Raw genomic sequence first — 22056 nt, 5'->3', positions numbered from 1 at the left:
TCGCGTCTGATCATAGTCAAGAATGAAGAGTTCAAGGGAGCAGACATTTTTATATGAGTAAAGTTTAAATTTATAAGAAACAGTGGAAAAAGAATTTATAGCAAACGATGCTTTTTTAAAAAAGTTTCTGGGTAATAAGGTAGAGGCATGAGTAAATAAATTGGTTATTTAAATGGAAGTTTTGAAGGTTTTAAAATTTTAATACTAAGGAAATAATTGTCATTTATTGAAAGTCTGTTATGGATGAGACACTTTTGTAGTTTCTTTTTATATGGTTGTAACACAGTTTTCATTCTGTCAAGTTCGTATAATTTTTCCGATTTTTATGGATAAGAAAGCAATGACTCAAGGGAAGTTCTGTAGTTTGCCCCATCTTAAGCAGCTAGTGAAGAATTCAAACTCAGGTGTATGTGTCTATAGAAAGACACATGGTGGTCTCAGGTGTATGGTGTTCTCTTGCTTCCCCTCTCATTAGTTTAAAACTTGGTAACAGTAACTTATTTAATTTTCAAAGTATGTAAATCCCAAACCAAGGAAGATTAAATAAATTTGCCAGATTTGATGTAGAGTGGACTTGAATTCTTGATTTTAGGTTATCCATCCTTTAGCATTTGCAACATATTTCTTTCCTCTCTGACATCTCAGTGATCATAGTCCAAGTGGATTCATCAGTCATTTGTCCAGTTGCATCACAGCATGCCGTGCACGCGGCACATATCTATTATAACTTTGAAAGCCACACTGATAATGTTTTTATGGGCTCCCATGGTACTGTTTTGTTTTAGTCCTTTAAAGTCAACATCTTTATCTGCTTTGTTTGCCCTGCAGTACCTACCACCTACCTAGAGAATAGTGTAGGCATTTTATCAGTCAACTGAAATACAGACATATTCTGCACAGTATTTTTAGTTAATGGTTTCTGAGTACAGCACCCCTTAATTTTTTGGTATACAATCTTCATAGATGAGACAGAACTCTCAGTAAGAGGGCTGTGTTCTTTGGTTTGTTTTTGCTGATGCTACTAAAGCAACTATTTACATTCATATTATTCAAATTCAGTATTTTTAAGTGTGATGTATAAGCAGAGTCTTGATTCCAAATATAGTTACTAAAACATTAGAATTATGTGGAGATGCCTTGAAGTGTAGGCCGGGTGCCAGCCAAGGAGTTGCTCATGTGAGAGGCCAGGTAGACCTACCAGTTGCTGTCTGTTGACATTCTTGTCTGCTGTTTGATAAGGAAGTGATGTTTGTAGCAACTGAAACTATAATATATAGTTTGTTGCTTTTGTTAGCATATCTTGCCATTTGGTAAATATATATATATTTGTTGTTGTTGTTTGTTTGTTTTGTTTTTTGTGGTACCGGGGATGGAACCCAGGGTCATTCTACCTCTGAGCTACACCCCCAGCCCTATTTTTATTTTATTTTGATACAGGGTCTCACTGAGTTGCAAAGGGCCTAAGTAGCTGAGGCTGTCCCCAAACCACGATCCTCCCGTCTCAGCCTCCCAAATGTTGGAATTATAAGTGTGCGCCACCACAACTGGCTCTCTTGTAAGTGTATATTTTACTATTTTGTTGAGGTTTTGAAAACTTGACTGAAGGTTTGGACTGATGCAAATACATTATGTATTGTTTGGACATTAAAAATAATAAATGCTCTATCAGAATTTTCTCTCAGAACATCAGGTTTTTCTGAAGTCCATTGCTGCTGACTAAAATGGAAGGTGCCTGTATTTCTTGATACCATTTGTTCCTGTGTTCAATAGTAAGTTCCAGGTATGCTGCATTTTCTTTATTAGGTTGGGTACTATAGCAGCATCTCTATGGATTTTTAAAATCTAAAGTAATTATAGCAGTGGGAACTAGGTGTTGTGTTTATGAGCTCTTGTATCACACTAAGGAGTAAACAGATCTATATGCCTGCAACTGCGAGGCTACTCTCTACCACTCAGCATTTTAATTTTTACAGTATTTTCTTCAGGTTAATATATTATTTAAAAGTTAGCAGTGAAGTGTTTTTAAATAACACTTTCTGTTGGAAATTCAGTGGTAGAGAGTACATTCTCTCTCCTCTATTTTACGAAGTACTGCCAGCACTAAATGGCTTTTTGAACAAAGATACTTTAGAAAAGAGGATAGATGTCAAATTTACTTTGAGATAAAAAGTACAATTAATGGTATAGTCCATTTAATTTTTAAATGCAGGGCTCAGACAAAGAAAGGTTTCTACTAAATGAAATCACTTTTGAAAATAGGATTTTCTCATAGTCCTAATTTAACTTTAGGATTAGAAAGTGCTATATGTACGTATATACGTATATGTGTATGTATGTGTTACCTTGTGGTACTGGGAATTGAGCCCAGAGGCATTCTACTTCTGAACTATACCCACAGCCCTTTTAATTTTATTCTTATTTTTGAAACAGAGTCTCCCTAGGTTGATGAGAGTCTCACTATTTACTGAGGCTGATATCAAACCTGGGATCTTTATGTCTCAGCCTCTCAAGTACTGGGATTACAGGCATGTGCCACCATGCTTGCCAGAAAGTGATATTTATAGTATCAACTGAAGCATCACTCTATTAACAATTTGACAATGATAATGTAAGTTCAATTAACACAGTACTTAAATTAGGGGGGAAAGGGATGGTGGATTCGTGGATTACACTGAGGAAAATGAGAATGAGGTTAATGACTTGCAAAGTTAACACAGGCAAGAACTACATAATTTGTGGGGCCTAGTTAAAAATGTACATGTGAGGCCTATACTAAATTAAGCATTTCAGCCTGGCATGGTGGTGCACGCTTGTAACCCCATGCTTGGGAGGCGGAGACAGGAGTATCGCATAGGTTCAAAGCCAGCCATTCTGGCTTAAGAGACCCTGTTTTCAAATAAAAACGTATAAAAATAGGTCTGGGAGTGTAGCCCAGAGGTAGAAGGGTTTCCAGGAACCCCAGTACCACCAAAAAATATAAATAAATAAAAAAATAAATTAAGTATGTCAAGACCTGGGCATGGTGGTACATGCCTGTAATCCTAGTACACAGTTTGCTGAGACAGCAGGATTACAAATTTGAGGCCAGTCTCAGCAATTTAGCAAGATCCTCAGCAATTTAATGAGACCCTGTTTCAAAATAAAAAATAATTAGGACTGGGTATGTGTCTCAGGGATAGAATACCCCAGGGTTCAATCCCTATTATCCCTTCCCCCATAAAAAAGTTAGAAATTTTAAAATGGCAGCAGCAGAGAATTAAAACAACCCGGGGTCTTTCTGAGTGTGGGCAGTCTCCCACCCAGGAAGCTGGCTGGTCCAACACACAGATAATTGATTAGCTGAAAAGCTGGACGTGGGATTTGAAATTCTTAACTACTTATGTAGTACATAATTAATGATGAGAATTGTCAGACTTTATTTGAAAGTGTATGAAATCTATGATGACTGTTGAAAGATAATCCCAAAGTAAGGCAAAAAGTGCATGTGTCACTCTACTTTTATTTTTATAAAATAGATACTATCTCAAAAGAAATGTTCTGATCAATAGTATTTTACATAAAATAAATTTGTATTGAGAAACAGTGCTAATCTGAACCTTTGATCCACATAAGGGAATTTCATGGTACCCCATAAATTCATACAATCTGGTCAACTAATATTTGCTAGCATTATTTTGCCATTTATAGAATAGGGAATTTAAAGTGGTGTTCTGATTCCTAAATACTGTTTAATTTATTTTTCTGTCTGTTGATATTTAGCTTTTCCTTTTAACCTCATATTATCCTTCCACTGAATTATAAACATTACTGTGTGAATTCATTTTTTAACTTTCACTTAGTAACATGAAGGCAGAAGCCCTTTGTGAGATGTCCAATATAATTCTGGCATTCTATAAATAAATAATACATACACACCTGAGTTCTTTTGACCCTTCACTCCACATTCTTTGGACCGTGTGAAATCAAGAACTGTGTTTGAAAAAATAAGTTGTCTTTGCCTTTCTTAAAACCAATACAATTTACTATTTGCATGATGGAATGTTCTGCTAATTTAAGTATGGTAGAATCATAAATCCTGAATAAATTTTGGGAATTCAGTTTTATGCTCTTTGCTTTCAGGCAGGTAAATATCCAAATCACTAAAGTTAAGGAGTTGGCTGTTCTTTTTTCAAATATTAGTGATTAAGATTCTACAAGTATAAAATTTAATTAGTGTTGCTTAGATTGGGTTTCAAGAAATTATTTCTAACATTCTTATCCTTGTCTAACTTAAGAATTTAAGCCTATTTTGTTTTCTGTCTCATTTATTTTGAAATGTGATTGACACAATCCCCTATGAGAATCAATCTCTCTCTCTCTCTCTCTCTCTCTCTCTCTCTCTCTCTCTCTCTCTCTCTCTCTCTCTCCTGTGTGTGTGTGTGTATGTGTGTGTGTGTGTGTGTGTGTGTGTGTGTGTGCGCGCGCGCGCATGTGTGGTGTTGGGGTGATAAGAGCTTTCATCAACTCGTCATAGCTTAGTGTTCTTGGCAAGTAATCATGACTGTCTCTTGGTTGCTGAGCAATCATGATTGCCAGACATTGTGTTCAAAGATTTAAACACATTATCAAACTTAATCTTCAGAACAACCTTATGAGGTAGGTATGTTAATGTGTCTGAAGATCAGAAACAATCTTTTTACAATCTATATAATTTTCTGTTGCATAATGAGGCCAAAGCCCTCCAAATCTTAAGTGTCAGATAGAGGAAGATTTAATCCCAGGCATCCCTAACTTGAGTCTCTGCTTTCCAACAATAGGCTAGTGTTACATAACCTAGTGAACTGTTTTATTTAAAAATGTTTCCTTTTATACTATATTTTGGAATGCATATTTATTCTCCAGTTTTCTTGAAAAATAGTGTCCAGAGTCAATTGCTATACTTTTATAGTAGAGTAAATATAGTAAAGCAAAGTATAACTGTGTATTAACAGCCTTTCATTTGTATATAATCTAATTAGAGCAAAAGTTACTTTATTTTCTGTGCTTTATGTTAGATAATAGAAATTAGGTAATTCTGATATTTTATATTTATGTGTATTATTATACAAGTATTTATTTATAGTTATTAATTTAAACAATAAAAATACAGTATAAAATCTTAGGGTAGAGCTCATTGAAAGAAAGATTGCCTAATAGGCAGAGGCCCTGGATTCCACTCCCAGCACCAGGAAAAAAAAAGTAATATAAGATGATAGCAAAAATACTCTAAAGGCTCACCATTCAGAGAAAAACTATCTCTTTAGTTTGGTGACAGCTTGGCCTGGTGGTGCATACTTATAATTTCAGTAGTTGGCAGGCTGAGACAGGAGAATTGCAGGTTTGAGAACAGCCTAAGCAACATAGGGAGACTGATCAACCTAGTGAAACCCTGTTTTAAAAATAAAAAACAAAAAGTTCAGTGGAGAAGTGGGAGGGGGAGTGTAGCTCAAAGGGAGAATACCCTTTGGTTCAAGTCCCAGTAAAACACACAAACACACACACACACACACACACACACACACACACACACACGACAGCCATTCTTTAGGACCTGTGTGTCTGTGTGTATTGTTGGTATTTCATGGAGATTTTTATAGGTTTAGGTATTAACTTAAATAATCTTTAAAGCTTTTTAATATATTTATATATTATTACTTAATTTGCATTCTATTAATTGAAATTCAGCTTTTTCATTATTCTTGATATAGAAGATACTAATATTGTGTATGGCACATCTGTTATGGAGAAGGGTGCTGGGGATCGAACCCAGAGGTGCTGTACCACTGAGCTACAACCCTGCCCCTTTTTATATTTAATTTGAAGCAGAGTCTCACTAACTGTGGGCTGGCTGCTGGGATTACTGGTTTACGCCACTATGCTCAAGTGGCACTTTTTTACATAGATGTTGGAAACTTTTTGATTACTTTGTTAGAATTAAGTTATATAAGCTGGGCATGGTGGTGCACGCTTGTAATCCCAGCATTTGGGAGGCTGAGACAGGAGGATCACAGGTTCCAGGCCAGCCTCAACTACTTAGTGAGGCCCTCTGCAACTTAGTGAGACCCTGTTTCAAAATAAAGAGTAAAATAGGGCTGGGGTGGAGCTTGGAGGTAAAATTTCCCTGGGTTCAATTCCTAGTACCCCCACCACACACAAACAAGTTATGTTAAGTGGAATAGTTGAGTCAAAAAGGAGATGGAGAGGGGTGTCCTCAGAGGTAGAATGCTCCTGAGTTCAATCCCTAGTACCTCAAAGAAATGGAATATTATTTAAGAAACGAGAATCTTTAATTCTTGTATTAACTCTTTCCTTTTATTTATTTTAAAATATATGTCTTTTCTTTTGATAGACTTAGGTAGGGGAGAGCAGGTCACGTTTGGTTCAGTATCAAAGGTTCAATACAGTTCTGTAAGTAGGACTTAGTCTTACTAAGAGACTCTCAGAGACTCTCTATAAATGAGAGATATATTTCTAATTATAATAATGTCAGAAGCTCATACTTTTCTCTGTAGATTAGTGCCTTTATTGTTGGCAGCATAATCAGTTCAAATTAACAGGTTGTTTGGGGCTAACATCTGTCTTCCAGATTTATTTAAAAAAAAAAAATGCTGGGCCTCTGAGTTGTAGTTCTTGATTGCAGATACCAGCTCATATCCTCTGTCTTGCATATGTTGCCCCAATCACAGGCAGACTGCCAGCCCTGTGAATGTGTGACCCTGCTGCTGGCAGTCCTTGTATTCTAGGGCAACTGATACCATCAAAGCCCAGTTGAGAGCAAAAATCAAGTTTTATCTTGACAGCTGAGGCATTAGTCACAAAAGACTGTCTACTGCTTTCCTGGTGAATTTGTTCATTCAGTCCAGGGGCTCATTACTCCCCAGTTATTACAGCTACTCCTATAAACATTAGTCTGTTGTGAAACAGTCACCCTGACTGTTGACTCTGGCTTTTCTGAGAAATTTTGGTCTGTTGATATAAAGGACCAATAATTAATAATAATGACTCAGTTTCTACAAGAGAGTTTGGAATGAATTTAATGCCCTGTATCTAATGTTGTGCTTACACAGGGAAAGAATTAAATAAATTACCCACTATGGTATTTATGTGTTCGGAACATAATTTTTTTAAAAAAATGTGGATGTTTTAATAGCCATTCCTGCTTGCAGTTCATCCTAACAAGTTTTAACTCTTGCAGAAGTGTTAATTTTCATTAAATTACTTTGCATGCATCAAATGGGCATTTTTAAACTGGCAACATCAAAATAGATTATTACAGCATTATAATCCCCAATGTCTTTGTTAGTAACTATATTCTGACCTGATAATTATATCCAGTAAGATGAACATAATCTGCACAATCTCTTAGTAAAGTAATGATATTTTAAATTTAAGTTAAAAATGTTTAAAGATATATAAAATATTTTATATAACACATAGCAATAGCATAATTACGGTAGCAGTAATTTTTGGTTTATGATATACTAGACATTGTGTTAAATACTCTATTTGCATTTACTTAATCTTACAATATGTTTGCACACTTCATATTAAGAGTCTATGTATAGATGTAACTTGCCCAAGGATTTGTGTCTGAATTCGTTTATTTCCCAAGCTTTAGAGTATTTTTTCTTCTTTTGCTTTGCATCTATTATGTGTGAGGCACTCTGCTGAGCACTGTATACATACCATCCTATTTTCTCTAGTTCTCCTCCTTCATTTTTTCCCTCCACTTCCTCCTGTTCGTGATCTTTCACCTCCTCTAATCGTCATACAGTGGGATAAGATGAGAAAGTAAGTGCAGAATCAGAAAATTCTAAGCATATTATCCAAGGTCATGTATTTTTAGGTTGGTACCTTTGTTTTCAAAAGTAGATTATAAAGTGGGCGTGGTGGTACACACTTGTAATCACAGCAAGGATGCTGAGACAGGAGGATCATGGTCCATGGACAGCCTCAGCTACTTAGGCCCTTTACAACTCAGTGAGACCCAGTTTCAAAATCAAGAATAAAAAATTGGGCTGGGGGTGAAGCTCGGAGGTAGAATGCCTCTGGGTTCCATCTCCAGTACTGCCAAAAAAAAAAAAAAAAGGAGATTATATTGTTTAGTTTATATGAGACCTACTGTAAAAAATAATAGTAATTGTTTTAATTTAATCATAGTGTGCATAAAGGAAGAGAATGAAAGAGAAGAGAAGGGATGCAGAGAGCAAAGGAAGGGCGCTCTAACCTTTTTATTCTCTAGCTTTACTTAACCTGGATTAAGTATTTGCAAGTGTGGTAGATTGGTCTGGACATGAAAATAGAGATCATAAATCTCACACATTTTTATTAAGCTCAATGCAACAGTATAGGTATATATATGAAAACCCATACTTTTCAAGTATCTGCAAGCCACACACTATGCTGGGACTTTTATACCAGTTTTTTTTTTTTAATGTGTTTTGAGAATGTTGTAGGGGAAACTCTGTCTAGATATTAAAGCTTACAGTTATAGTATAGAGATCAAAATTAATCAAAGCTTTTATTCTGAACTTGAGCTTAGAGACCATGCAGATATTCACTTTTATAACCAATGAAGCCAGGAACTTTTTCTTTTTTCTTTTTCTTTTTTTAGTGCTGCTCAGTTGTATTTCAAAGAAGTGAATTTTACTAGCTCTTCTAAAGTATTGATGTAGGCAAAGATACACAGCCAGGAAATCATTTGCACTTCTAAGCATAAGGCTTGCCTAATTAACCAAATTTTAATTACAGATAATGAAAATGCAGGGCATACATACAGTTAAAAGACCAGACCTCATACTCCACTAAAGAAGAAAGGAAAGAGGCATCATGGGTGTGGGGCGAGTGGAACATGGAGGCAGATGAGTTTATCCGTGGAGTATGAAGAACTAGGGAAAATGTTTTCGCATTTTCATCCTTCATTAGATTTATAGATGTTTAATGTATTCACTGTCGTTCTTTTTCTCCAAATAATTGTTTGCGGGGGCTTTATAATTCTGCAAACGATGCTATCTGCTGGGAATTGCTTTCTTTAATTTCAGTGATGCCAATATTCACTAGTCATCAGGCCAGGAAAATCAGGGCTGCTTAATGTTGCTGCGCTTCCACTATCAAATTTCTCTTCTCCGTGGCAGTCTCCAGTCCTTAGCTGACATTTCACACCAATTGCCCCCTCACTGTTGGAAGCTAAATCAGCATATTAAGAAGCAGCGAGTGGCACAGAATGCCCGCCCTGAGAAAAGTTACTACATTTTAGTTACTGCAGATTCTCAGCGGCTCTCCTTTAAGTATTTTTGCTACGCTCACTGACTTGAAACAACACTTCTCAGCTGCAGAGGAGGCCCATGGAATAAATACAGGAAGGAGGACAGTTTAAAGACTTAAAAGCAGTTCCTGTCAAGGCAGGCCATACTTTTCCTCTCAGCACACGCGCGAGGGAGGCCTCTCTGTGATCTGCCTGTGTTTTATTGCCACAAAAGTAGGCGTCCATTACAGAGGGAGCTGGCAGTGTTCATTTTTGTTGTGTTTTTGTGACAATAGTAATTTCCCACTTCTCTAGTGACAGCATTTAACAAAGAAAACAATGTACTCATTTTAAGAAACAGTGAACCTCCAAAGATTTCTGGGTATCCTTTGGAGTTTATATCAATGCAGAATTATGTATATTGGTTCAGTTAATCTTTAAAAATAATATGATAAACAACTAACATTAACAAATGAAAGACAGAGTCTGCTTACTGTGTCCTCGATGGCATTGGTACATTCTTTTCTGATTCATTTTGTGGAATTAGGAGTTTAAGTATTCCTGAATCAGATATTTTGATTTATATTGTAACAGATAAAATTGTTTTCATTTTCTTTTCTGTCAAAATACAATGCCATTTTATTGTGTTTGGTTCTTTTTAACAAAGGGGAAAAGACTTATAGGCATGTCTTTACTTTTTGTTATTTGGTACTGGGTATTAAACCCAGGGGCATGCTATCTTCATGCTATACCCCCAGCACTATTTTATTTTTTTTGTTCTGGAATAAGGTCTTGCTAGGTTTCTGAAAGTCCCACTAAGTTTTTGAGGCTGATTTTGAACTTGAAATCCTCCTATCTCAGCCTCCCATGTACTGACGATTATAAACACACACACACACACACACACACACACACATATATAATATATATATATATATATTATATATATAGGTTAACATGTCTCTTTAAGGAATCAGACTTTGTGAAAAGCTGAGATTGGAAAGAGAGGAGAACTAGTATTGGAACAAGTAAGAGTTAGAATATTTGATACTATTTTTTCAGTTTCAATTAATGTTTATATAAATGATTAGTAATAGCCAGAAGTGGTGATGCATGCCTGTAATCCCAGGATTCAGGAGGCTGAGACCAGAGAATCATGGTTCTCGGACAGCCTCAGCTATGTAGTGAGGCCCTTCGCAACTCAGTGAGACCCTGTTTTAAAAAAAATTTAAAGTGTAAAAAATAGGACCAGAGATGTAGCTACAATGCCCCTGAGTTCCATCCCTAGTACTGGGGAGGGGGGGGAAAGGAGATTAGACAAAATAACTGATTTGTCAAGGACATATATTTAAGTATAAATAAGCAGTATTCAGAAATATAACTTAAGAAAAAGTTCTGCCCTGTGATAATTAGAATAGCATATTAAATGTTAAGACAGTTAAACTTTCAAATTAATTACTACATTAAATAAAGCTACCTTATTTATTATTTATTTCTCTTAATTATTAGTGATTTCATTTAAAATTTAAAAGTATAGATTTTAAAACAATTTTTTTTTTTTTTTTTTTTTTTTTTTTTTTTGCGGGTCTGGAGCTGGAACCCAGAGGCATTTGACTGCTGAGCTGCACCCTGCCCAATTTTTTTATTCTTTATTTTGAAACAGGGTCTCACTGAGTTGCGAAGGGCCTCACTAAGTAGCTGAGGCTGTCCATGAACCGCGATCTTCCAGTCTCAGCCTCCTGAATGCTGAGATTACAAGTGTGCAATACCACACCCGGCTTAAAACAAATAAATTTGTAATTTTAAAAGCACTTTTTTTATTTGTGACATTGTTCTGGGGAAATTTTTTACCCAGAATTTTCAAGGTATAATGAGTGATGAATTAAAACTATTTAAAAAAATCGAGAACATTTTGAATGATTCTAATATCTGTAAAGATTAGTTGATTAATATATGAAATTAGTATGTAGAAAAATATGATTTTCATCTTGTATTCAGTACTTAATTTTCTAAAATCTTAATTTTCTTACTTGTTGATATCATAAATAGAAGGTAACATTTTATTTTTAATTAACAAGTTAAATTTTAAGAGTCCTTTTTTAGCATATGTTTATCTTTTTCTTTATTTGCATTTGTGTGTGTGTGTGTGTGTGTGTGTGTGTGTGTGTGTGTGTGTTTGTGTTACTAGGCATTGAAGTCAGGGGCATTCTGCCTCTGAACTATACACCCAGCCCCATTTTATTTATTTTATTATTTTGAAACAGGGTCTAAGTGGCTGAGGGCCTTGCTAAGTTGCTGAGGCTGGCTTCAAAGCTGCAGTCCTCCTGTCTCAACCTCCCAAGTACTGGAATTACAGGGGTGTCCGCCATGCTTGGGTCCTTTATTTGCAATATTCTTAACTATTTTTACAGTGGTGTTTACTTTAACTAACTTAGAGTTTTAAATTTTTGTATTAGTATTTTAATATTCATCCTTTAATAGGAGAATTTAGTCCATACTTAGCTTAACAACTGAAAAACTTGATCTTATTCTTTCCATGTTCTCTGGCGATTTGGATGTTCTGCTGTACAGTCTTTTATTGACCCTAGTATTTATTTATTTACTTATTTATTTATTTATTCTTTTTATGAGTTGCACTGTTTTATTTAACCTTAAGTAATTCTTGAGGGCAATATTTACTTAATTCACATAAAGCGCATAGTGTGTGGATGGCCAAAAGGGTATAAAACCACTTCAAAGGATCAAAACAAAAGCAATATAATAAAAATATATGTAACAGTAAAGGGGGAATTTTCAAGTACAGGTTCTGTTGAAATATTAATATTCAAAGAAACATCTTTTGAATCCATTGCAAAAATTTAGATTTTCTCAATTAAAATCAGAAGTATTGATCTTATTGCTGGAAGATACATTAATTTTTTAAGTCAGAATAAGGCTTGACAATTTAATCTCTAGATAAATGATTGACTATGCAAAGTATCAAATATAAACAGTAGTGTAGCAAGAAAATTGGCAGAAATAATTATTCAATCAGTAGTAATAATTAAGACTTTCTACACACAAAAAATGAGCCTATTAAAAGATTTAATAGCACACAATTGAACAGATCCTAAATCACAACTATTATACTTCTTTCTTCTTCAGCATGAGTGGACCCACATTATCTCCTATTAATTCATTATGCTTATTATGGGAACCATCACAGGCAGGAAACGTCTTAGAATGCCAACACCTACAATAAGCTGCTTTAGTAAGACACAAATCTTCAATGTTTATTTCATTCACCACTTTAGGATTTTCCTTTTGTATTTTAAGATTTATCAAGCTGTCCTTCTGTTGTATTTTCTTCTGGAAGAATGGACCAACTGCAAGGTAGCCAAGTAGTGCAAGTACACCAAGGAAGGGCAATAACCGAAGCCATTCTGAAACTTAAGACTCAGGATCTCAGTATCTGATTTCCTCACTATGTTACTCAGTCCGGGAGTATGGTTTACAAGTATCTGCTTTAGCCGGGTGTGCTGTCGTATGCTTGTAATCCCAGCATTTCAGAGGCTGAGACAGGAGGATCTCGGTTCGCCGACAGCCTCAGCATTAGTGATGCCCTTTGCAATTCAGTGAAACCCTGTGAGCCGGGCGAACCCGGTTATGCTCTCCGGACCGGGAGCCGCTTCAGATAGGCGGGGAGCTGCACCTTCACAATGTGGGCCACGTTTTCCAGGACCATCATGGCCGCGGCGTTCGCGCCTCTCCGCATGCCGGGGCCGAGACCCTAGTATTTAAATAAGGTACCAGCATTGATATTTTGTATTATCATGCAGTGTACCTTTATCTCAGACACAGGTTTGTCTTCCAGCATTATGTTGATGTGATCCTTTAGTTTTCTGTACTCCATGCCTCAGGAGAAATGCTTAAGGTCTGTCTTGTTCTTTACCATCAGTGCTGCATGTTTAATATATCTCAAACTTGTAAGACCTTTACTTTTTCTTGGGATATAAAATTTTTCCCATGATCTGTCCAGGTGAGCAGCATTTCTAGGCCTTCCTCTTTATAACTCTGAGCAATTCTGATCATCAGATTCAGGCCTTTTCTAGCTCAGGAGTACTTTCAAATAGGTACTTAAAGTCTTTGCTTTTGTACTGTGTTACCATATGCAATGTACACTGGGTTCTTAGATCTCATCTTTTAGCTTTTCCTTTGTTCTTTTCTGTCCTTTAATTTCTCTTCAGTTTGAATTTCTTGCACTTGAGCTTCTAGGCCAGTTATTTAATAATATTCATAGTGATCATCTTCTTATTTAATTAGTCTGCTTACTTTTCAAAATTCTGAAACCAGTGATTTATTTGATTTGAATTTTGCCCTGTATGTATGTATGTATGCATGTATGTATTTTCTTCATGAATTAATCCCTCTCCTTTTTATATTCTACTTCACTGAAATATATTTGTTTGTCTACCTGATCTCCTATCTTCTAGGCTTATGATTTTAATTTATCACTCTTCTTTTTTTCAGTTTTGGGGATTGAACCCAGAGACATTCTACCTCCAAGCTATTCTACCCCAGCCTATTTTTTATTCTTTATTTGAAACAGGGTCTCACTAAGTTGCAGAGGGCCTCACTAAGTAGCTGAGGCTGTCCTCCAACAGTGATCCTCCTGTCTCAGCCCCCCAAGTCCCTCTTGGTGCTTTACTATGGTTATTGAAATATACCTACTAGAGAAATCCTGCAGCATTCAAAGACAATGATAGAATGCATGTTGTAACAAAGAGTGTAGTCAGCCCTCTTCCACCTAGATTGTTTCTGAACATTCTGAGACTCAAAAGCAGAGAAAACTCACTTCTACTTATTTATCTCCTTCTTGTATTTTTTCCCCCTAGATTGGTCCTAAGGAGGAGAAACCATAGATGAGCAAATAAGGAGGTCTAACTGGGGGTGATGGGAGGGGAGAAAAGGGAAATTCCCTAATGTACATGATGCACATTCATAAACATATCAAAGTCAGTCACTAAGCCAAACATCAGAAAGAGGGAAGAGGAGGAAATAGGGGGGAATTGGAGAAGGGCTAAATGAGTGATGTGTGCATATATGCTTCTACCATCTTGTACGCCATTAAGATGTATGACTATAATGCTCCAATAAATATAAAATAAAAGAGAAAAAATTAACTGTACACTTATAACAAAGTTTCAAAATCAATAAAAAATTGCTATTATATTTACTCATATTCCCTCAGTGTTAGTTCTGTCCTTTCCCTCGTGTCTCTCTCTCTCTCTCTCTCTCTCTCTCTCTCTCTCTCTCTCTCTCTCATACAAACACACACACACACTCTCTCACTCTCACTCATACATTATTCATGAACACATACACACTATTCTTTTTATGAAGTAGTGAGTAAAACTTGTAGAAATCAACTTGCACATGTCAAATCTTAATATCCTGCTTGGGTTTGGAGTGGAGACAACAGATGTCCTCTTAGCCTATTTTCTGTTGCTATAACAAAATCCATGAGACTAAGTCACTTACAAAGTAAAAAGATTTATTTCACTCATGATTCTGTTGACTGGGGAAGCCGAGTAGCATGGCACCACATTCTCACTAAGGCCTCTTGGTTGTTTCTAAACATGGTAGAGAAGCAGAAGGGCCAAGTGGACATTCTTTAACAATCCACTTTAACAAGACTTGACTCAGTCCTGGAGACAGCATTAATCTGGTTATGAGAGTGGAGCCAAATATGACCTAGTCTCCTTCTACTGGGCCTCAATTCTTAAACCTTCTACTGCAATACTGTGGCACTGAATATCATCTTTCAGCACATGAACCCTTGGTGGACCAACCACACTCAAACCAGAGCATTGACTCTTCCCGAGTCTCCCACTTTTTAGCATCCTCCCTGTCCTTGCAAGTTCCAGTAAATGTTATGTTTCTTTGGGGAAGTAAGTCCTATAGAGTTCTTTCTCCTGGATATTGTTGGCTGAGGTGTGTCTTTAAATTCATGTTTTGGACTCCTAACTCCCAGCACCTCAGACTCCTGACCTTGGACTTCTAGCTTCCAGTATAGTGAAAATTTAATTTCTATTGTGTGGTATGTGATGCCTTGTTATGGCAGCCCTCAAGAAACTGATACATAACTTAATAGAATGAGTTGCTCAGAGATTTGAGAAGCAAATCATTCAGAAGCAATTGGCTTGGTTGATTGATATGGAGCGACAGGGAGATGGGGCAGAAGACCAGGGAGACATTCAATTCACTGTGCTTCCAGATCTTTCTCCACTGAAATTAAGTGAAATTCTCTTCACCAAGGGAAATTCTAATCAGTGACAAAATGGTAGAAGTTTGTTGTTCCTTATTTTAAATATGTGAAAAATACTTAGACTGTAAGTATGTAAACTTTGTATGGAAACCATAAATCTGTCTTCATGTTCAGTTATAAATATCTGTTTTAGATTATATTACGTAGTTGTAAATTATACAAAACTCTAGCCATGTCATTAATCAGTAGGAAAGCATTGCTTAAAGGTAAACATGAAAAATCCAATCCTGAAAGTTTTTAAATCTATAGAAAAACATTAATTTCTATTCACATTTTTATAGACTTTTTTTCCTTTGCTTATCCACATCTGACTATGTTATATAAGAAGGAAATGTGCTTAAAAATCTAGAACAGGAGCAACAAAACTATTGTTATATTCTTTTTCCCCCTCACATTGCAATATGAAATGGGGTGGTGAAACACAGATTGCCGAAGCCATCATTAACATCAGTCACATTCAGAGCCATCACATTGTCATTGGTGTAATGATGGGCAAGGTTATCTCATTCATTTCTGCGCCAAATTAAAATATTAGTATTACTGCTGCTATGGCGACTAGACATTTGTTTTGAGTCAGAAGAGCTACTATTTAAGAATCACAAATTAAAATCAGTAAATACTCATTTTTGTACCAAAGCACAAAACAAGTTAAGTAAGGTTCTAATATTTTTTAAAGGAAAAGTATCATACAAAGGTTTGAATGAATTTATTCTCTTGGGAGCTGAAAAAATTGCTAATACAGAGTTAGTATGCTTCACTAGTGTTACATTTTCTTGTAATTCTTCCTGCATATTGTTGATAGTCACTACATTTATGTAGTAGACTGACTATGGAAAAAAGAGTAATATTATGGAAAAAAGAATCATGACTAAGGAAAAGAATAATGTTATGGCCACAAGTCTCATCCTGGTATACAGAAGAATTGGATAAAAACAACCTTACTTGGTTTTTTAATATTTTTTAAATGACCAGCACATACAGCTCACTAGAGAATAAATACTTTTAACATTTTTACCATAAGTACAGTTCTTTTAGTGTCTGTAAAAAATTAATGAAGACAAATATATCTTTTCTTCCCATCAATTTTCAACTGAGCTATGACGGCAAATTTTGCTAATGTAGAAAAAATTTAAATAAAATCAAGCAAGCAAAATTATTTACCTGCCTTTTTGGCAACTCTTAATCCTTTGAGTGTCAGATATAAATGAAACCTAAACATTAAGGTAAACAGAACTGAGAGCAGTGATTCATGCTTGTAATCCTAGTGACCCAGGAGGCTGAGGTAGAAGGAGTGCAAGTTTGAGGCCAATCTAGGCAAGTTAGCATGATCCTGTCTCAAAATAAAAAAGGTGGTTTATATAAGTTTGTGGGAGAGAACCCCCTGGGTTCAATTTTTCTGTTACCAAAAAAATAAATAAAAGAAATAAAAGAAAAAGAAAAGGAAATGAAAAGAGAACAAATAGTGTAAATATTCATTATGCATTTGATTCTTCTAGAAACTTATGTGTTCCTCTATACAAGTATTGGATATAAATATAAAATGCTTAAAATGAAGCTGGGTGTGGTGGTTCACACTTGTAATCTCAGCATTTGGGAGGCTGAGACTGGAGGATCCTGGTTCCAAGCTAGCCTTAGCTACTACTTAGTAAGGCCCTCTGCAATTCAGTGAGACCCTGCAAAATAAAGAATAAAAAATAGGTCTGAGCCGGGCATGGTGGCACATGCTTGTAATCCCCACGCTTGGGAGGCAGAGACAGGAGGATCACGCAGGTTCGAAGCCAGCCACGCTGGCTTAAGAGACCCTGTTTCCAAATAAAAATATAAAAAGTAGGTCTGGAGTGTAGCCCGGAGGTAGAAGGGCTTCCAGGAACCCCAGTACCACCAAAAAAAAAAAAAAAAAAAAAAAAAAATAGGTCTGAGCCTATAGCTTGAAGGTAGAATGCCCCTGGGTTCCATCTCCAGTACTGAAGAAAAAAAAAAAAAAAAGCTTAACATGATAATTTATATATTCTTTTACTTTAAACTATGTGTTTATATATGTAAATAAGTTATTGAAGTAATAAACAATATGCTTTTATTTTATTAATACTTTGCTTTTTAAGATTTAATCATTTTTATTAGCACATAATGACTATTCACAGTATTGAGATTTGTTGTGACATATTCATATATACACATAGTATACTTTGACCAGTTTTATCCTTATTACTTTTCCTCATTTCTCTCCTCTGATCACCTTCCTTTATCTTTACTGGTTTCTGTTCTAGTTTCCTGATATACTTTGTCATTTTCTTTTATCTTTCTTTCTTCCACTGATGAGAGAAAACATACAATTCTTGACTTTCTGGTCTGGCTTATTCACTATTTAATTAAACATGGTATTTTTTAATTATTCTTGGACTAGAGCTTAAACCCAGGAGCATTCTACCTCTGAGCTACATGCCAGCTCATTTATTTATTTATTTATTTATTTATTTATTTATTTTATTTATTTTTTATCGTGTGTGTGTGTGTGTGTGTGTGTGTGTGTGTGTGTGTGTGTGTGTGTTACTGGGACTGGAACCCAGGGGCTTTTCTACCTCCGGGCTACACACTCAGATCTATTTTTTATGCTTTATTTGTATTAAGCGTCTCACTGAATTGTGGAGGGCCTCACTAAGTAGTATATGAGGCTGGCCAGGAACCAGGATCCTATTGTCTTAGCCTCGCAAATACTAGAATTACGAGCATGAGCACTGGGATTATGAGCGTGCACCATTAAGCCCAACTTATTTTTTTTTTCTTTTCATTTTGAAACAGGGCTTTCCTAAGTTGCAGATGGTCACCCTAAATTGCAGAGGCTTACCTTGCTAAGCTGCTGAGACAATTCTCCTATTGCAGCCTCCATATACTGGAATTAAAGGCATGTGCCACTGCACCTGGCTAAAGTAGTAATTATAAAATTGCAAAATGTATGTCAATGTTGGAAATAGTAGAAAGAGAAATATTTTAAGTTCTCTTTCTCAGAGATAACCCTGGTTTATATTTTTTAGATACATCATTTTACTATTCGTATAGAAATATTTACATCTGAAATTAAGGTTATGACAATAAACACTGTAGACATACATTCATTTAACATTATCTCACAAAATACATTGTTTAAATTCAAATGTACTGTCTCAGTTAATCTTCACAATTATCATTTTAGAGAACAGTTATCAGAAACTCATATAAATAATTTTCTGAAGATAACAAAATTAATTGGTAGTAGTCAGGATGACATGAAACTAATAATAATGCTTTTAGCCATAGATTATGTTGTACATTTCACTGTGCTTCATGTATTTTCCAGTATTTTAATTATTTCTTTATGACATGGTTTTTTTTAATGCTGATTTGAATGATCTTTTGCACACACATTTCCCCTTTAGTAGATGATTAGATTTGACTCTTATTTGTCTATTTATTAAATAATGTTGGGATTCATATCGTTGTATATAGTCATTTCCCAAATCTTTGATTATTGACTTGAATAAATTATAATAATTAGAAATCATAAAGGTTATATAAATTTCAAAGATTTTATATTATACATCCTCAAATCTCTGAAAGTTTGTTCCAACGTTAGAGCATACTAATTTTCTAGACTTCACGTACATTGTAGATTATCATTTGAAGATATGTATATCAGCTACTTCACAATTGAAAATATTAAATAAAATGTTCTATATGATATGATATAAAATTGCAAAAAATTCCCCTAAAAATCTCAGGCTCTAATAAAAATGGCACAATTATATTCAGGTTTTTCAGTATATCTTATAAATTTATAAAATATTCAAGAAAAAAAAATTTTTTTTTTTTTTTTTGTGGTACTGGGGTTCCTGGAAGCCCTTCTACCTCCGGGCTACACTCCCAGACCTATTTTTTTTATTTGGAAACAGGGTCTCTTAAGCTCTTAAGCCAGCATGACTGGCTTTGAACCAGCGTGATCCTCCTGTCTCCTCCTTCCAAGCGCGGGGATTACAAGCATGCGTCACCACGCCCGGCAAGAAAAATTTTAAGCATAGTCTCCTTATATAACATAAAAGCATATTGCCAAGCCTGGCTTGGTGGTGCATGCTTGTAATCCCAGCATTTGGGAGGCTGAGACAGGAGGATCTGGGTTTGTGGCCAGCCTCAGCTACTTTAGGCCCTTTGCAACTCATTAAGACCCTGTTTCAAAATAAAGAATAAAAAATATAGGGCTAAGGGTGGACCTCAGAGGTAGAATGTCCCTGGGTTCAATACCCAGTACCGCAAAAAAAAAAAAAAAAAAAGTATATTGCCAAAAATAATGTACATTTTATTTTGTACATTCCCATTTACACAAAAATCTTTATTAAAACAAAGATTTGAAATTTTGAAAGAAGTAATTGCTGATAATTTGATTAATGATTAAAATACAGTTTTGTTTCTTTAATGGTCTCTCAGCTTTCTGTTTTTTCTATACCATTTATAGGGCTATAAAATCAATATGAATTATGATTATTTGATAGGATTATTACTCATGTAATAAGAAAAGTGAATGTTTTAATGGAACAATAGTGAGAACACTGAGGTTATATAGTTGTCCTATCACTTTTTAGATGAAAGAGTCATTGCTCTTATTTCTGAGAACACAATTATTGCACAAAACAACAAAATAAACAAAATGAAACAGAACAGCAATAACTAAAGTAAAGCTTTAATCCTAACCACTCTTCCCCCATAAAGCATTGAGAATAGTTTAATGAAAAATCAAGTTTTATTTTATATGTAGTATATATTTAATGTTAACATAAATATTAACATTAGTGTTAACATATTCATATAAGTAGAGAATCTTTTTTCCAGTTAATTGGTCAGAAAATATGATTTTACATTTGCCACTATGTACACTTCAACTTGCAATATTATAAAAGACACTATAAAATGGTATTACAAATTTAATTAAAGTATTAGAAATTTAAAAAATTACTTCATGAGTCTAGTTTTCAATTTTAAAGAGGGAAAATGTCATTCACGTTAATAGAATTAAAGAATTGAAAACCTGAATTTTCACAGTTCCTAAAGTATATAAGCTTAGAAATAAGAAAGGGCTTTATAATGTGACCCTGTACTATGACTGTCTTTCAGTGGCAATTGCGGTCTTTTTCTCTACTATATGTTAATAATTACAGAAAGATACCACTCTATTAGAATGTCTACATTGTCCTCATATTCTCACTTTTATGGAAAATGTTTACTTATGATACTGTTCTTTACTGTTATATATAAAATGGCCTCTTGAAGAACTCGTGAATTGATTTTTGGAGGTGATGTAATTGGGTCATGAGAGTTGTAATCCCAGCAGCAGATACATCCATTGTAAAGAATTTATCTGATTCCTTGCCTAGGCCAGTAAAAGGGTGGCTAGAATAGGTAGGTTCCTGGAACTGTAACCCTGGGGTTTATATATGGTTCTTTCCATCTCTCTTTAGTTTTTGGCCTCCATGATGTGAAAAGCACAGCCCATGTGCTCTTCTTTTCTCTGCTTCCAGCTTCTGTGCTCTGAGGTCTGAGGTCTACATACAACAAACCCTGAAGCTATGAACTAATAAATCTTCCTTCCTCTAAATGACATGGCCATATTTTTAGATTATAGCTGTGAGAATGCTGACTGGAACAGAAATTGGTATGGGCAGTGGGGTCTTGACTATATCTAAGTTTGACCATGTTCCATGATGTGAAAAGCACAGCCCATGTGCTCTTCTTTTCTCTGCTTCCAGCTTCTGTGCTCTGAGGTCTGAGGTCTACATACAACAAACCCTGAAGCTATGAACTAATAAATCTTCCTTCCTCTAAATGACATGGCCATATTTTTAGATTATAGCTGTGAGAATGCTGACTGGAACAGAAATTGGTATGGGCAGTGGGGTCTTGACTATATCTAAGTTTGACCATGTGTTTTGTGAGCTTTTGGAACTGGTTTATGAAAAGAAATTGCACAGGCCAGAATGTTCCTAGAAAAGCCAACTCTAGAGACTGTGCTTAGGAGATTTCAGAGGGCAAAGAGGACTCCATAGAGAAGTGGAGTAGAAGCCACATCTGTTATACTTTGGAAAATAACTTATCTGCATTTTGCCCATGGGCTGAAACTTTGCATGAGGATGAATTTAAAGATGATGGACTGATAATAAACTGGCTGAGGAAATCTCAAAACAGCACAATATCCAATCTGCATTATGGATGTTGGTGTCTGTATTTAGGGAATTTCACAGTGAATTTCACAAGGGCAAAGAAAAGACTTTATAGGTTTACACTTTGGCCAGAAAGGCACATTTGTGGTCTGGGAGATGATGTGGTGGAATGAAGTAAGATGGCTGAGAGGAAGAAGGAGGCAGTAGCTATGATGGAGGTGGGGCCAGCAATGGCCATGGTGAAAGTAATAGATGGAGTTGGGGTTGGCGTTGCCCAGATAGACTTGGGCCAGTTGTGATTGAAA

General features: G+C 35.5%; 1 protein-coding gene and 1 pseudogene across 11 annotated transcripts in view; one reads left to right on the top strand and one right to left on the bottom strand.

The window, feature by feature from the left end:
* CACNA2D1 (calcium voltage-gated channel auxiliary subunit alpha2delta 1) overlaps positions 1–22056 on the top strand; it is a gene marked incomplete at both ends in the record, with an annotated part of 507019 nt that overhangs the window by 135425 nt on the left and 349538 nt on the right. The gene's annotated exons all lie outside the window — the stretch shown is intronic.
* Positions 12386–12986, bottom strand: LOC308266654 (CDGSH iron-sulfur domain-containing protein 2-like; annotated as a pseudogene). Its single transcript has 2 exons — positions 12885–12986; positions 12386–12690 (listed from the first exon to the last, which is right to left on the bottom strand). The product of its transcript is annotated as a CDGSH iron-sulfur domain-containing protein 2-like (transcript).

Source organism: Muscardinus avellanarius (assembly GCF_963383645.1).
Source record: "Muscardinus avellanarius genome assembly, chromosome: 9".
In the NCBI taxonomy this organism is placed as follows: domain Eukaryota; kingdom Metazoa; phylum Chordata; class Mammalia; order Rodentia; family Gliridae; genus Muscardinus; species Muscardinus avellanarius.
The sequence above is the reverse complement of the archived record's forward strand: the minus strand, read 5'-3'. Positions and strand labels throughout refer to the sequence as shown.